Consider the following 16,796-nt stretch of genomic DNA (forward strand, 5'->3'; position numbering starts at 1 on the left):
CTTTACTAATAGAGTTAATTTTTATTGCAAAGAATGTGATACTTAGTACTCCACCCTGAGGAACACCGTTCTCTTGAATGAACCAGTCTGATAAAGTTGTTCCCAACCGAACTCGAGAAGTGCGTTTACACAAAAATCTCTTTATACACTGAAGCATTCTACCGCGTATTCCGTACATAAAAAGGTCGTGCAAGATGCCATACTTCCAAGTGGTGTCATAGGCCTTGTCCAGATCAAAGAAAACAGATACACAATGCTGCCAGTTGACGAATGCCTCGCGCACAAAGGTCTCCAGCCGCACTAACTGGTCTGTTGTAGAGCGTTCAGGCCAACAGCCACACTGATTGATATCCAAGATATTATGCTGCTGAGAAAATAAATAAGACGCCTGTTAATTAATCTTTCAAAGGTTTCCCTAGACAACTTGACAATGCTATTGGTCTGTAACTAGCAGGGAAGGAAGGGTTCTTGCCAGGTTTCAACAGCGGTATAACTTCAGCCCGCTTCCATTCAACAGGCAAGTAGGCATCACACCACAGGCCATTGAAGTACGTGAGAAGAGCACTGAGTGACTCCCTAGATAAGTGTCGGATCATGTCGTAGTGAATTCCATCAGGACCGGGCGCAGAATTCTTGCGGAAGTTCGAAGCCACTTCAAGCTCAACCATTGTAAATGGCTGATTGTATGGTGCAGACGCTCCCCCTGTGAAGCAGAGCCTCGTCTTTTCCATGCTTGCTTTACGCTTCAGGAATGCTGGAGACTAATGTGCGGAGCTTGAAACAGCAGCGAAGTGAGTGCCCAACACATTAGCCTGGTCCAACAATGAGGCTCCAGAAGAAGGAAAAAGGGAGATAAAAAAAGAAAGGTATTTACCCTCGACCTTGTGAAGTCGGTCCCACACTTCCTTTGCTGGAACATAGCTGCTGATGGACGACACGTAACCTCTCCAAGACTTTCCTTTAGCCTGCTTTCGAGTCCAACGGGCACAAGCTCTACGTCTCTTGACTTCAATCAAGTTCAAAAATGTCGGGTATCTACGAAAGATACCCCAAGCCTTATCTTGGTTATTCTTTGTGGTGGAACGATCCTCATTCCACCATGGTTACATTTCTTGGGGACCTTCGAGAAGTTTGAGGGATAGAGCAAAGTGCAGCACCAATTATAGGCTCTATGATGTAGGCTGTGGCATCTTCATGACTTAATGAAGAGAACATAGAAGGAACAAGCTTGGATTTTTGGCTAAAAAGAGCCCAGTCAGCTCTTTCTAGCTTCCATCGCGGAGTCCGTTTCATGAGACTGGGAATAGATTTCACGCTCTCCAAAGCAACCGTAAAGTTGTCGCTTCCAAAAGGATTATTTAAAATGCTCCATGTGAAACAAGACACCAAGGATGGAGATGAAATGGAAAGATTAATGGATGTAAATGAGTTGTGCGCTGCGCTAAAAAAAAGGTAGGCTCTCTGCTGTTCAAGAGACAGAGATTAGATGACAGTAAAAAACGTTCAATGACCCCACCACGCGAGTCCTGGCGTCTACCACCCACAAGGGATGGTGGACATTAAAATCTCCTAAAAGTAAAAAGAGGTGAGGGAGCTAAGTAACTAAATAATGAAGATCATGAGCATGCAGTGGAACATTTGGTGGAATATAGATGGAAACAACGGTGATAAAGCGGTCCAAGAGGAGGCGTACCGCTACGGCCTCAAGGGGTGTAGAAAGAGGAATCTGGGAAGAAGCAACTCCACTTCGGACGATCACCGCTACCCTACCAGATGAGTTTGATGTGAAACGATCCTTTCTAAAAACTTGATGACGACGTAAAACAGACACATGATCATTAATGTGTGTCTCTTGTAAAGGCAGGGCTATAGGACGGAGGTCACCCATAAAAAAGTTGATGTCGTCAATATTCCGTAGAAGGCCGCGGCAATTCCACTGCATAAAAACAATTTTTATCATTTTGTAAATATATTAAAATCTTAGATAAAAAAGGAGGGAAAAGAAAGAAACAAGTAGATTCAATCTCAAACAGGCAGCCACATCAGGCACATCATTTAAGTGCAATTACAGGTTTTTGCTTCTGTGCTTGGTCTTCGAAAGCCGTCACTCCATGTCATCCTGATCGGATGCAGGAGTGGACAACTCTGTGCACTGCTCCATCGCCTCTATTTCTAAAGGTGGGGCGCTGCCTGTAGACTTGGGAAGGCTGGAGGTACGAGGTGGCAAACCCTGACCCCGACCAGACCCAGCTGAAGAGGCGGACGAGGTACAGGGTGAGCTGTCACCTAGGGTGCACCCGTTCCTGCCCCTTGGGTCCCGGGAGAGCAGCACAAGGGTTGTGCCGCTCCTTGGTGAAGGGGGCCCTCTCCAGTGAGTTGGGGCGAGAGTGTCGCTCCTTTCCACCGGGGGAAAGCGTCGCGGTCAGGATGGGCATTGGCATTGCCTGCCTGTCCTGAGGCTTGGGGGCTGCTGATGTGCTCCCTCCAGAAGGTGGGGGAAGCTGCTGCCCCAGCGCGGGGGATGGGGCCAGAAGGGCCACTGCCAGGGCTTTAGGTCAGCCCTGGGTGGCCTTCGATTCCGTTCGCGGTGGAGGGCACCTGCGCACCGCGTCGGAGTATGTGCCTTTCGAAAGAAAGTAGAACCTTTGCTTTGCCTCTGGATAAGATAAGTTTCTTTTGCTATTAAGGTGAGGATTTCTTTTTCTTGTCGCCACGAGGGGCAAGAACGAGAGTACGCAGGGTGAGGACCCTAGCAGTTGGCACAGAAAGCTGCCGCTTCACAGATGTCCGCAAGATGGTCGTGGCTGCCCCACTTTGCACACGTCTTTTTCCCTCGACAGCTACGTGATCCGTGGCCAAAACGCCGGCAACAGAAGCACCGCTGTTGGTTGGGGACATAAGGGTGAATGCGGCAGTTAAGGTAACCTGCCTTGATGGTTTCTGGCAGCGTGTTTCTTTAAAAGTAAGGATTACGTGTTTGCAAGGAATTTCCTCACCCTTTTTACGCAATATGATGAGCTTAACGGCAACAACGCCAACACCTTGGAGTCTCTCGAGAAGTTCTTCCTCACTAGTGTGAAAGAAGTCGACCTCGGAGAGGACCCCACGGATGGTGTTGAGCGCGCGGTGAGCGCTAACCGACACGTTAACATCAAGAAAACTAGTCAGATTCAGGATTGCTTCACTTTGTTTCTTGGTTGTTACCTCCACTAGGTGGTCTCCGGAGTGCTGCTTTTTAGCCTTGTAGGAGAATCCGACAATGTTTTCTAGTACTTTCGCAACAACAAAAGGCGACAGCTTTGCAACAGGTTTTTGTTCATCAAATGAATGAACAAAACAAAACTTCGTAAATGTTTCTCCTTCAGAATCTTTGTCGATAGACTTGGGTTCAAGACAACGCGTTTTAAAGGCTTGCCCTGAACGGGGTTTGGAAGAGAGGGGCGCCATATGAAGGGCAAAAAGTTTCGGCGTCCGTAGCACACCACCCACCACGGAGTCCAACAAGGGGATAGGTAACATCTCATAACAGGTCTGGCTTGTCTGAGTATGTTACTCTATCAGTGCTACCAGGATGCTATAACCAAGGGTGGGTCAAGAAAGAGTTCTGTCGCCACCCAAGGTTAGCCCTTGCCGCCAAAGAAGGTGAAAGCGAAGAATAGGAGAAAGGAGGAAAGAGAAAGAAAAGAGGAGATAGTAGAATATAAGGCGACTGACTGAATCCTCCTGGTCAGGTCAAGCCCGCACTTCCCGTCTACTGGAAGTGGGGGCCGAAGTGGTGTATTGCCTCACCCGGGGGGCACCGAAGGGTCCAAACCTACCCCCGGCTCGGCTCAACCACCAGGATGCCCTTTTCCCCGGACACGGGAAAGCCACGTACAGCCAGACGTGGGCGGGCGAACCCGCATGGCTCGGGGTCCATGGAGACGCCACTCTCCAAACACCTGCTTTCACAGGTGCCCCCTGCGGGGAGCAAGTTTGAATGGATGCAAACGTTGAAGTGAGTGCTCGCGTTTGTAGGGCACATATTAAATCGTAATCATTGGATGCTGTGTTAAGCAGACACTAATCTTTTGCCTCCAGCATACATGTTTACCTTTTCAGCAGAGTGGCATCACAAATTAGAACATAACGATGTGTCTCAGATGAGTTGATCTGCAGTTCTGTAACACTAGAAGTTTTTCTCCTGATGGTTCGAACAGAAGATGATGACCTGCTTGCAGCAATCGCCTTATCAGAGCTGAACCCACCAAGCAGCTCCGAACAAGCCAGCAGCAACCAGAGCACACTTGAATCAGGCATGCTTGACGAGAGTGCAGATGCTGCGGACAGGGAAGGCGAAGAGGGTGAATATTGCCTGCCTACATTGTAGGAATTGTGTCAGCATAATTTCAGTCCACACCGAAGTTGTTTTGAACGTTTTATATCTTTTAGCTGAACTACTGAGCAGCCTGAGGAAAGAAATTGGTTGTCAAGCCGACACCCTGCAACTTGAAAGAGATCAAGTGTTGGGAATGGCGAAGGTCAGGGACGAGAAGGCCCTCACGTTACTTACCCGTGTACCCTGTTTCCAAATGTTTTAAAACCTTACTGACATCTATCGGGAGTCCCGAATGTTCGGCAAAGGCAAAGACTTCTACATCAGCAATGAGGATGCCGTGTTGCTTACTAAGATGAAGCTGTACCATAACATGACGTTCTAACTCCTTGGCGTCCTGTTTGGTAACCATCCCACGACTGCTTCGAACATATTAAAAGCGTCAGTGCCAATTCTGGATGTAGTACTGAGACATGCCATTTTCTGGCCGGAGACGGAAGCTGTTTTGCAGTCCCTGACCACGTTCTTCAACGAGTACAGAGACTGCCGCATGGTGCTTGATTGCACGAAGGTTCCTTTTCAAAAGCCAAAAAACATGGAGTCGCAGCTTCTGACATCCAGCCGTTTCAAAGGCACTCACACTGCAAAGGTGCTTGTGTGCTAGACACCAGGTGGCCTGATTATCTATGTTAGCCCGGCCGATTGCGATAGATCATCATACACTCACATCACGAAGGAAAGTGGGCATTTGGAAATATGCCTGCCTTTCATTGACAGTGTGATGGTTTACAAGGGGATTTTAATTGATGAGCTGTGTTGTGAACACAAGGTGAATCTGATTTGCCAACCATTCCTTTGTAAAAAGCAGCAGCTCAGCAAGCAGGGCGCCAAGAGCAACCAGAACATAGCAGCCACACGTGTCTATGTTGAACGTGCTATTCACCGCATGAAGTTGTTCAGAATCCTCCGCGACAATTTCAGTGCAGACCTGCTCCCGCAAATTGACGACATTGTCGCAATTATTGCAGGTCTTGTCAACCTCTCGAAGCCCCTGTTCAACGACAGGAGATATCTAAGCACTTAAGGGAACTTCAAACAGGGTAACATAACTTCTCGAACTGCATTTGAATGCGTCCTCTCTAGATTAAGGACTTTTAGTAAGCTTTTCTAGCGTCATGTGTTTTTGCACCATATGCTTTGGCATTCAGCATTCTTCTAAGCTACGTCAGCTCAGTTGTGCATTTAAGAATGTTTCAGATGAAATAAATACAAATATTGTGTCACCAACTAGTACAGGTAGTTTCTGCACTTCTTTATTCACCAGCTTCTAGGCAAGCAGTGCCCAGAACTGCAAAAACATCTAGGCCTTCTATCTTTCACGTGAAAATCAATTACTTTTTCAACCACAAAAATACAATTGCATTGCACTTGCCATTCAGTAGCCCACTACCACGAGCACTATTCTGAGAAACCCTTCAGGGTTGCAAAGAAATATCTCTTTTGCACCTCATAAACAGCAGCTTAAAAGAGTCAAAGGGCACAGTAAGCGCCATCCTGTTCTCGCCACCCCCTAAAATAAAAAGTCGCAAACTGCAATCTGTACTTGAATGTGTGTGTAGAAGGGGACCGTTGGCTTGTCTTTTGAGAATGCACTCGCAACCTGACGAGGCGGCTTTATCTCAAGGACACGTTTCTTTCCCTCGCAGCATTCACAGGTGAATGTAACTATTCACCCGGGCTACAGCCCATTAGTGGAAACAGGTCGCATACTAACACGCCTCTGTTTGTGACAACGCACGTCTGGCCCGTAGGATTCAAGTATCTAAAAATACTTCATGATGGAACCTGACGGTTCCCTCATGATTTCGCGCCGCATGTCAGCCGACTGAAATCTGCTCGTGCGAAGCGCTTAGTTCAGTAGAGGCCCCAGGTTGTGTGGCATGGGCTCCTTGTTCAGCTTATCTGGTTTCGTTCTGAAGGAATAGCAAAATGTGCTGTTGGCACACCTATGCTGTGCATCAACCAGACGTCAGAACGTAATTGTTGTCTCGTCCTCTCCTCGACTGTCGCACAAACATCCGCAGGGAAAGTTGCCCTCATCTCCTCTACAAAGTTATCGAGATTAGGGAAAGGTGTATTTGCGATCAGCCGCGTGACTGTTGGCAGTTTGGGGGCGGAAGGATCCTCGCTTGCGGCTGGGGCAGCTGCAATTTCTGCGAAAAGACAAGCAAACAAGAAATGAATGGCTTCATGCACCAAACACTCTGAACTATTATGGTTACAGCATTTTGGCCTCGTATTTCTGAAATATCAAATACTTTGAATCCGTCTAATATTTGTTTAGAGTCAATATACACTCACAATGTGTACAAAAATGTGAGAGAGACAAAGTTTAGCACCCCTAGCGAGTATCTTGTTGGGTGAAAGCCAATAATATGTATAAAAACTTACCAAAATGCCTGAATCCAAAATTTTGTTAGTTTGTTCTGACGTTCAAGAAACTATTGAACATGAAAGCGAATGTCCTAGGTCAACTGGGGCAGGCGGGCAGTGCACGTCGCTCAACCACACACGCTAATTTAAGCGTAGATTGTACTGGGAGACATTCCTGCTTCGTTTATACATTTTGTTTCTTCTAAGTCAGCTGTCATTGCACCAGAAAATAACGATTGCACTACTATTGGCCTGTCGGACCATCACAATAAGTTCAAAATTTTACATCTGTAGGCGTACTCTCCTGTCAGCAATGCCACTGTTGTCAGTCATGCAAGCACACTAAAGCATGTAAACACATTAAAATCAAGTTTCTCCTACTGTTAAACCTACTGTTTGCTGCAGTACCAATGCCTCAAAATCGAACAACAAGGCGGACGTCACCGACAAACTTCACACGCAAAGTTGATATTCATCATAGCTTTTTTTTATATAAACATCCTGTACAGCACGTACTAAAGGTGTGGCCAGTATGTGCTATAAAAAAAAATAAGTGATTCAACACTGAAGAGCGATTCGTAGCAATTTTAGAGATAAAATATCAATTTTATGTAAATTTGGAGTACCTAAATATGATTATTTGAATGCACAGGCTTCACTGCATCACACTGGTGTGTGCGAAGAAGCTGCAGGCATGGCAGTGCATGTACAAGGTTATTTTATTCAACCCAAAGATGTGGCTAACTAGAGACGTTTCACTACATTACCCAAACATCAAGGTGCATGCAGGGACTGCAGATACGCATGCTGTGTGTGCTACTGTCGGCAGCGGTAGATTAAAAATATAGATTAAATGATATAGTGCACCTGCATTTCTTGGTGCTTTATTCTAGCGATTATTAAGCTTTGCCGCTTTTCTAGAGAACTGGTGACCACCAGCGGCATGGCTCGCAACAATCATTGCATGCACCTCAATGCTTCGGTAATTTAGTGAAACGTCTTTGATGAGCGAAATCTCTTGCCACCTTGATACTTTGCAATTTAGCAAAGGGTTTATTAGAGATCAATCCCCAATTAAATTTTTAAGCAGAAGCAATTACGAAAAGCAAGACTGCCCATGTTTGAATGGCAGGCAGTTGGTGGCACAACTGTTATCTGTCCGCTCAGCTGCAGGTGAGGCTCCTATCAGTGACGAAAGGCACCCCGTAATTCCGAATCATTGGTTTCGGAGCAATTTCATGGAACATCTTGAATTGTTTTACCAAAATAGCACAGGATATGTCACATGGTACGAAATAGTGCGTGGAGTTAAATTACTGAAAGGGAAATGTTTATGAACTAATCAAAAGGGCGCATTGCCTCAAAGTGCCTCTGAGCAGCTAATCGATAATGCAGTCCCTCGAGTAGCCGTCCTAGGAGATCCCCTTGGGAAGTGGAACCCGATGCCCTTTCTCCTGTAAAAATAAAGAAAAGTTTCTTATCCTGCAAGAGATCATAGCACTTACTGTAACTGCTATCTAGGTTAATGAATGTTAATTATTCTGTTTTGTAGCTGCTTGGCTTGGTTGCGTAAACAAGTTTAGGGAACTGTGTTTAGAGAAAACGATAACCTCCAATGCTTAGCTCATCGTATTTTAGCTTTGGGTCTCTATAATTTTCACATCTAAGGGAGCACGGAAGTCGAAAAAAACCACCAATTTCGTTACTGAAAGACGTCTAGGACATTGCCCTTGTCTGAGTGACATGATCCTTCATAACAAGGACCCTTTGCAGAGCCGCAATTGAGGAAAATAACAAACAAAGACCGCCAAGGAGGAGGTGGTGATGTTTCACAAAAGGGGCTCCTGTGAACAAAATTTGTGAGACCTCCTTCTTATGTACTACAAACAAGTTCCTCTTGGGGCATTTCTTTACAATACACAGTGACCGCTTACTATCCCTGAGGGCACCAACACGTCAGCCATGTGTCATGTATTGTTGTTCAGTTAAAAACGGTTCTGATGCCAAAACACATATACAAACAGAATAACCTCGTGAGAAATTTAGGAACAAGAATATGATGTTTCGGGCATATTTCTCGGTACTAATTTGTGGTTTTGACAAGCACCACTGTTGCTTAAACAGTCTTGCAGATATTTTTCCTTGTTGCTGCGTGCCGCTGGCATAAGCCTTCGGTCTTTCTGGTGTCACCAGCATCCCTACTTGAATTGGAATAAATATTATTATTATCAATGCACCATACACTTTGGTGTGCCATCTCCAGCTATCATTTTTTTTTTCAGAAAATAAGATTGAGAGGAATGGAAGGCTGTTTAGGTGCACAGGTGAGCAAGAATAACCTCACAATTTGGCTGCGGTGCAATTTCGGCAAGTCAGGAACACCAAGCATTATACTAACAACTCGCAGAGAAATGTCATAAAAATGCTGGGTTCTCAGGCACAAAATACAACGGGCATGCGAAAGAGATATTGAATTGAATGACATGCCAATAGGTGATAAATAACACCGGGGAACTAAATGCTTAATGGGGCGAACTTTTGCCGAAAGCAAAAGGGGAAAACTGGCGTTGATAGCGGCATAAGGGTAAAGTCGAGCGGGACTGACTTTTCGGCGGTAGTGAATGGCGTCTTTCATACACTCGTGTTGGTAACAAACAATCTGCGCTAGAACAATCGACAAACTTCTAAATAATTCTGGAACCTTCTCGTAAAGGCGCGCACGACAAAATGACAACTGATGCTGAGGGTCGATCCCCGCCGACGGCATAGGAGCCCTGCACGCTGCCGAATAGGTTACATTCATGACAATGTGATCAATGCAGGTGCCATTCGACACGACTTTAACATTGCAAATAATGCGCATTTGGATATGCCTGGTCCGCAAGCAACTGTCATGAGCTACATCTGCTCTTCTATTTGTGGCATCACTGTCGTAAGCATTATAAAACTTATTTAGAAATACAAGGAAAGCAATCCAACCTCCGAACCTTTATTTGCTTTTTTAACTTGGCTTTGTATCTATGTACTAGGCCTTTTGTAAAAGTCCTGAAAGGTCACATGAGGTATCCAGCAGTGCATGCAGTTGGGCTAGGCGGGGAGCATACACGAATGAAAACATCACTAAGACGGAGGACAAGAGCAACATTTCTGTGTGCTTCTTCGTTCCTGTCCTCTGTGTTTTAGCGCTGTGTTCACCAAAGTTTGTACATGAGGCATGCAAAAAATTGATGAAGGATCATGTATACTCTTGGTGCTCTCATCCCTTGCAACACTGTTGGTCGTGTTCTATTTAAGAATCTCATGGAGGGGGGGGGGGGGGAGGCTGGAATAATGCAGGACTTGCGGCTTTTTACCCTGATAGGGACATTCCTGGGGTTTCGTGAACGGCCTTATAAAATATTTGGACGTAGATCTAAATCTCAGAGCTAATCTTTTCAAGGCACGGGAGGTCCGCGATCCTCCTTGGCGCATTCTTGTCCCTGACCGCTTTTTTCTGCCCTTTGCCGCACTTCTGTCGCAGATCCGTGAAGGACATCACATTGAACGTCTTTTTCGCGTTTATATGAAGCAGTATGACCATAAGATGCTTGCACTTGTAGTTCCAGCAAAATGGTGATTCAATATGTGACAAAAAATGTTAAAGCTTCAAAAATATTTTAAAAACCCACAAAGCTGTACAAGTTGCCACCTCCCAGTAAGTTGAGCTTGCACCAAGCTCAACTTGCACTAAGCGCAACTAACTGACTTGACAGAAAAATAAACAGAAGAAAAACATGATTTTACAGAGTTTGCGCCGTAATCTTGTTTTAAAAAGCCTGCTTTTCTAACCATTCTTAGCATCGAATACCATTATAACAACACCTTTAAATCACTGAAGGCCCGGTCCACTAACAGCACTTCAAAAAAAGCCCGTGCATCCCCTTTCCCGCACAATACTTGGAGAGCCAAATCACGGCAACTTACGAAGGCAGCTCGGCGAATGACGATGGCGAAACATATGTTTAGACCAAAAACGCAGTCTGAATTGTGACATAAAGCAATGCAAGCGTGACGTTTTGCATTGCTTAATGTCACAACTCAGACTGTGGTTTTTGGTCAAAACATATGTGTCGGCATCGTCATTCGCTGATCTGCTTTCGTAAGTTGCCGTGATCGGCTCTCCGAGTGTTGTGCGGGAAAGCGGATGCACGGGCTTTTTTTAGAGTGAATTATTATTAGTCAAAATGCCCTCTGCTAGTAAGATCAAGTCGACACTTATTCATATGCAGCAATACGGATCATTATTTAACTCTGAAGAGCGGATATCGCAGAATAGTCGTAATCCTTGTGCTCCAAACTTTTCCAAAACAAACAGTAGCTAAAATTACACGCTTCGAAAGCGCGACTAGCTGTTCGGGATGCGTACACACTGCAACGACGCCGCAGCTCCCACGAAGGAAATTTGAGAAGCCGTTAGGCGTGCTCATTGATATCACTACCCTCAGTGAGATACTCCGACTCGTGCTGCGTAGCCCTCGGTTGATTTAGAGCACCCCGGCCGGTAGGTACACGCTACGCCAGCAATTAAACCATGCATAATAACTCACCCAGCTTTTCAGGGGCATGATGTGTCGCCGACGTTTCTTCCCTTCAGCGTGACCCGTGTGGGTCAGAACTCAACGCTGAGGTTTGCAGGACGAACCCTATGAGTGTGCAGCAATCCCCTGCCAGCGTTTTGATACTGCAGGAAAACACGTGTCTCGTCTCCAGGACTCGTTCTCCCTCAAGCAGCAACCGTGACGTTTCGTAGGCATGTCGACGAACGCGTTGATGCTGGTGACAGGCAGCACAACTGAAAAGGGGCATGCAGTTGCAAGAAGGCGCGCGGTCGAATCGATAATTGAAGATATTCGCGTACCTTCAATGGTAGCCCGCGGTTCGTCAGCTTCATCCACGCGGCCGAAACAAGCGATAACCGATGCCTAAAACAATAACAAACTGCGCCGCCGTGCGCCTTCGTGTAGAAACCTCCAAACTCCAGAAAAATAAATATATATATATATATATATATATATATATATATATATATATATATATATATATATATATATATATATATATACGGAACAGCGCCTGAGAACAAAAGACGGCACACGAGAGAAATATGCTCAAAGAAATATTTGCCCTTAAAGGAGTTGGTCGAGGAGGTTGCCAAAAAAGTGAGCTTCATGAAACGTTTCGGGCCTGGTAGGCTCTTCGTCAGTCAAAGTAAGAACACTTCGTTCTCCTTTTCTTTCAATCAAAGAAAAAACGGCCGGAAAAAAGAAGTTAATTTGAAAAATGCTTACCGTTTAGCGGGTATCTACTCAACAAAATTCTCGCTTAAAAATGTATTATGTCACGATACCAATGCAGCAAATACTATGGAAATAATTAAATATAATATTATTACTGCCATTCTTATCATAAAACCAGTTTTTGGGACATGTGGTTGGACATAAGCCAGCTATACCTGGTGTCACTTGAAGCCAATGAGAGGCCCAAAGTTAAGCGTTTGCTCGTGACGCATTAAACGGTAAAGCAAAAAAAAAAAAACAGTGCGGCACCGATTAGAAGATCTCAATTAAATGTCCATAAAAAAAGACGGCAATGATCCTTTCGAACTGTTAAGGCATTTCAGTTCTAAAGTATTAAATTTATAAAAAAATTCAGATTCTTTTTTTTTTCGATCTCTGGTGGTCCGAAAGCCCCCCTGGAGTATAATAAAATTAAAATCAGAAAGTCCGTTATGTCCTGCGGAGTTTAAGTGACGAGAAACTGGTCCGGCAACGTGTTTACGTATATGACTTTTATGTAGATTCATGCGTTTTCTTATGCTTGTTTTAGTTTCTCCTATGTATTGAATTTGGCATTTCTTACATTGAATCAAATAAATAACATTTTCCGAATTACAGTCAAAGGTACCATTTATTTTCCAGTTAAAGTTATTTGCTGTGCTACGAATACAGTTAGCTATTATTATGTCCCAACATAAACTGCATTGGTTATGATTGCACTTGATGCAACCAATAGGGACCAGGCTACGTCCGATGGAGTTTCGGGACTGTTTAAAGAAATCTAATAAATTACGTGGTCTCTTAAACGCTATACCAGGGGGTCGAGGGATAACTGCCTTTAAAGCTGTGTCCATGTGAAAAATATTCATGTGTCGTCTGAGAATATTGTTTATGTTTGGAAGTTTCGACTGGTAAGGTAAGATTAGTCGTAATTCATGGTTATTTCTTTTCGGCCGCTCTACTAAACACGCGTTGGGAGAGATCGCTCGACTTTTTGATATAGAATTATTTATTAGCGGTAAGGGGTATCCAGGGTTAATGAAATCCTCTCCTAGTGCTCTAGCTTTTATATCAAAATCCTTACCCTATTGGAAAAACGTACAAGAAACAAACCTGCTGCTTGTACAGTTCTGGTATGACAACATCATAATTTCTTGTTATTATGGATGCAGCTAGTTTGGTTTGGCGTTCTGCATAACTGGAGATACCGGCACCGCTATGGCTCCGGGTCTGTCTATACTGGCAGCCAGTTTGCTTGCCGATATGATTCGGTGTGGCTGGTATGATTTTGCGTCCGATGATGTAGGCGACCGCCATCTTTACTACAAAAACGCTTATACCACAGGACCACCGGTATAACTAAATCATACATGCAGAAAGACGACCGCCATCTTCCAAAAAAAACGTCCATCGTTCACCACCGGTATCGTTACATACACCATGTATGTCGAAAAAGAACATAAGCCGCGTGTACATGAATGCGACTTAGTCGCATTGAATCCAGTTGCCGCATTCAATATACGGACATGTAAACGGCATAATGCGCAAAGCGCATCGCATTTTGGAACGGGGAGGATAATCGCAAGGCGCTCGCTGCGGGAGCGAGTGAACAGCTGAGAACATGGCGGCGGCCAACCTCGTCGGCGGCGCGGAGAGCGGTCCCGCAATTTTTTTTCCCGAGAACAAACGCAAGCTTTTGTTGCGATCACAAGTAAGCGGAATATAGCGGAGCTGCTCGGTGAGGGCGGCCCCGTCCAAACCTTTGCGAAGTACGACTTGCGCGTCCGAAGGGGTCACGAAGGCTTCAGTGCAAGCACGAATGACACCGAGAGCTCCGAGCACTGTAGAGCACTGCATGGTAGCGCAGAACGAGCAGCTCCTACTTCGGTGACGTTCCTGGCTGCGCAAGAGCCTCTCGGACTCGGGGTCCGGTTGGTCCGGTCGCGATCGGCGAGGTCTGGCGCGGCGAAATGCGGAGGCTGCCTCAAAGCGTGCGCACACACGTCGCCTCTCGTTCAAGGTGAACCGGCGGCCCGGCATGGAGTCCTAAACGCCTTGGTTTTGATGCTTCTTCCGTCTCGCAACTTCTTCCACAGCACCAAAGACGGCGGGCACGATTTTTACTTTCACTGAATGCGTCGAAAGGCCTCCACGTGCGATGCACCGGAAAACGTGGTGCGGCTGGTGCCGGAACGGAACTGCGTAACTTCGAGCTTTGAGTTAACGTGCACGGCAACAAACCGATCGTAACACCAAGCCGCGGATACCGCATCGCCGGTCGACAGCGACAAACGGCCCGTTGCTCGTACTCGGCAAACTCGGCGTCTTTTCGTGGCCCCTCGCGTCCTCGCAACCAGCCACAAACTCACCAGCCCGCAACCGTAGCGACCGTAGCCGGCGTTGGAGAAAAGCGAAACCGAAACGTAAGGCTTCCGCCCAGTGGCTTCGGTGCTTCCGCTGCCGCGGCTTTTCTAACTCCGCGGCTTCCACTTCCGGTCGTCGCGGAGATGGCGAACAATGGCGAAGATAGAGCGGTGTGGTTCGTTGGCTCGTTTACGGTTACGGGACAGATGTTTTGCGGTCAGTTTCTACTGCTTCTCTGGTTCTAAACTCGACGGCGCCTCTCATAGTTCAACCAGGTGTGGTCGGCTTGGGTCAGCGCGGTCGGCTCGCCTCGTCCGATCGCCGGACCGCCGGCGACTTCCGAGTTCTTTAGGCCTGGGATTCGAAGGCGTCAGTCTCCGTGAAACGGTAAGCGAATCTCGTCCCGTTTTCGTTCTACTTTTAAATTACGTTAGGTGCGCTACAGTGTAAGCATGCGTGCCAAGTGTTCGTGACAATTTTGAACTAGAATAATTGTGCTTCATTGCGGTTTGTTATGTACCGAAAATGTAAATCGAGCAATGAACGGGGAGCCATGCTTGAAAACGATGTATGTACGATGTTAACTTCTACCTGTGCGGCTTTAAAGAAAGTCAAGACTGGTTACGGTTGGGTGCGAGGCTGGTCCCAATGCAATGGTAAGCACTTAGAGCGCCTTTCTGAACGGCATGTAAGCAATATAGCGATCAACGAGACGAGCGACGGCGAGAAGCTACGAGTGCCGGTGCCGAGCGACGAAGATTTCTCGCTCTCGCTGCTTGCGCCGCTCGGTTCTTGGGCTTCTAGAAAACGTCGCTCATCGCCTTGGTCGCTCGCACCAATCGCTTTCATAACGTGTGTCTCGTCGCGCGGCTGACTAGCGTGTTTATTCGAATATAAGTCGACCTTTTTTTTTTGTTTTTTTTTTTCGGAAATTTTGATCAAAGAATTTTGACACCTATATTCGCGACCAAATTATTTTGCGACCCTACCTGAGGCATGAAGCGATCGAGTCACCGAGCCGGCGTTGCCGTAGAGCCGCGCCGCTTCTTGTTTAAAAAGGCTTTTGGTAACCGAAATGGCTCGCCGCCCGCGGTGGCCGGTGCCGCTATCGCGCGCACCCTCGGGCGTCGGATTTCGACATCGCGTATCTAGCGTTCCCCTTTCTGGGCAACGGGGAAGGAGAGGAACGCGATGCGCCATGCACTTTACCCTCCATCCTCGCAAACGCGCACAAAAAAAAAAAAAAACAAAAAAAAAACGACATCTTGTAAACCCTGAGATTTGAATTATTTTTTTTTTTATTCTCGGTGGATCCAATAAATAGGGCAACTCGAATGCTTGACAGTTACGTTGGGCGTAACTTTAATTTTTATTTCGGGTTCCGTCGGACGTAACGTTAGACACTCCGTTACACTTAAGGACACAACTGCCAACGCCACGGTCACTGTAAGCGAAAGAGACAGCGCCAAACGCGGATCGTCGGAGGCCGTGCTTCTTCAATAATTCGCTTTCACCGACACAACTGCCGACGCATGGTCACCGTGAGCGAAAGAGACAGCGCCGAAAGCGGCCGGTTCATCATATAAACCAACCATTTGTGTTTAATTAAAATAAATCACTGACCTAAAAAAAAATGCTGCTATCCTAGAGTTTATGCTATAGGAATGTAGCGCTTCAGATAAATTTGTTAATTTTTACTTTTAGTCCCTGCCCCCTCCAGATACAACATCTGGCCTAAAGCAGTGTTCCGGATCTCCTTCCAAGACCTCAGGCGGGTCGTCATTCAATCCATGAGTCGGCGGCGTCTCATGGGCGTGCTGCTGGTGCTTACTGGATGGTGCTACCGAGGGAAAAGTGGTCATGCTTGGGAAAGGCAAGTATGGCCGCCGTAAGTATACATATTGTCTTTACCTTTGCTCGAATCCACTTTTAAGAAATGCACAGTTCGCATGTGTGCATCTCTCAATGTTTCCACAGTCGGCTGTTTTTTTTTTTTTGAGTGCTTCAACTCTGTTAGCGCTAGTTTCTCTAGATCATGCAAATGGGATACAACACTAAACCACATATGCTCTCGCAACAAACAGTGCTGTGCAGAAGCACAGTGGAATTTACTCTAGCTTTATACTGCAGCACAAAATAGTTGACTCCAAGTATAGCTACTTTTGTGACTCCGTTTAACCAAAAGCTCTGCCAAAGCAAACTTGCCGCCTTATAAGTAGTGCAAATGAACCTCGCGTGCCTATAGCCTGGAGAAGGGCATTTTTTTTCATAGGTCAATTTTTTCTTAAACCAATACCTTCAGCCTCCTTGAAATGTTAACATCATGCGACACACGGAAGAACAGTAAACTCTTTAATGTTGGCGAACCT

At 46.0% G+C, this 16,796-nt stretch overlaps 2 pseudogenes; one reads left to right on the plus strand and one right to left on the minus strand.

The window, feature by feature from the left end:
* Positions 1-4,865: 4,865 nt before the first annotated feature.
* Positions 4,866-5,399, plus strand: LOC120840223 (annotated as a pseudogene).
* Positions 5,400-6,137: 738 nt separating this feature from the next.
* LOC120840224 overlaps positions 6,138-16,796 on the minus strand; it is a 177,103-nt pseudogene continuing 166,444 nt past the window's right edge.

Source organism: Ixodes scapularis, unplaced genomic scaffold (assembly GCF_016920785.2).
Source record: "Ixodes scapularis isolate PalLabHiFi unplaced genomic scaffold, ASM1692078v2 PGA_scaffold7__128_contigs__length_106722199, whole genome shotgun sequence".
NCBI classification, from domain to species: domain Eukaryota; kingdom Metazoa; phylum Arthropoda; class Arachnida; order Ixodida; family Ixodidae; genus Ixodes; species Ixodes scapularis.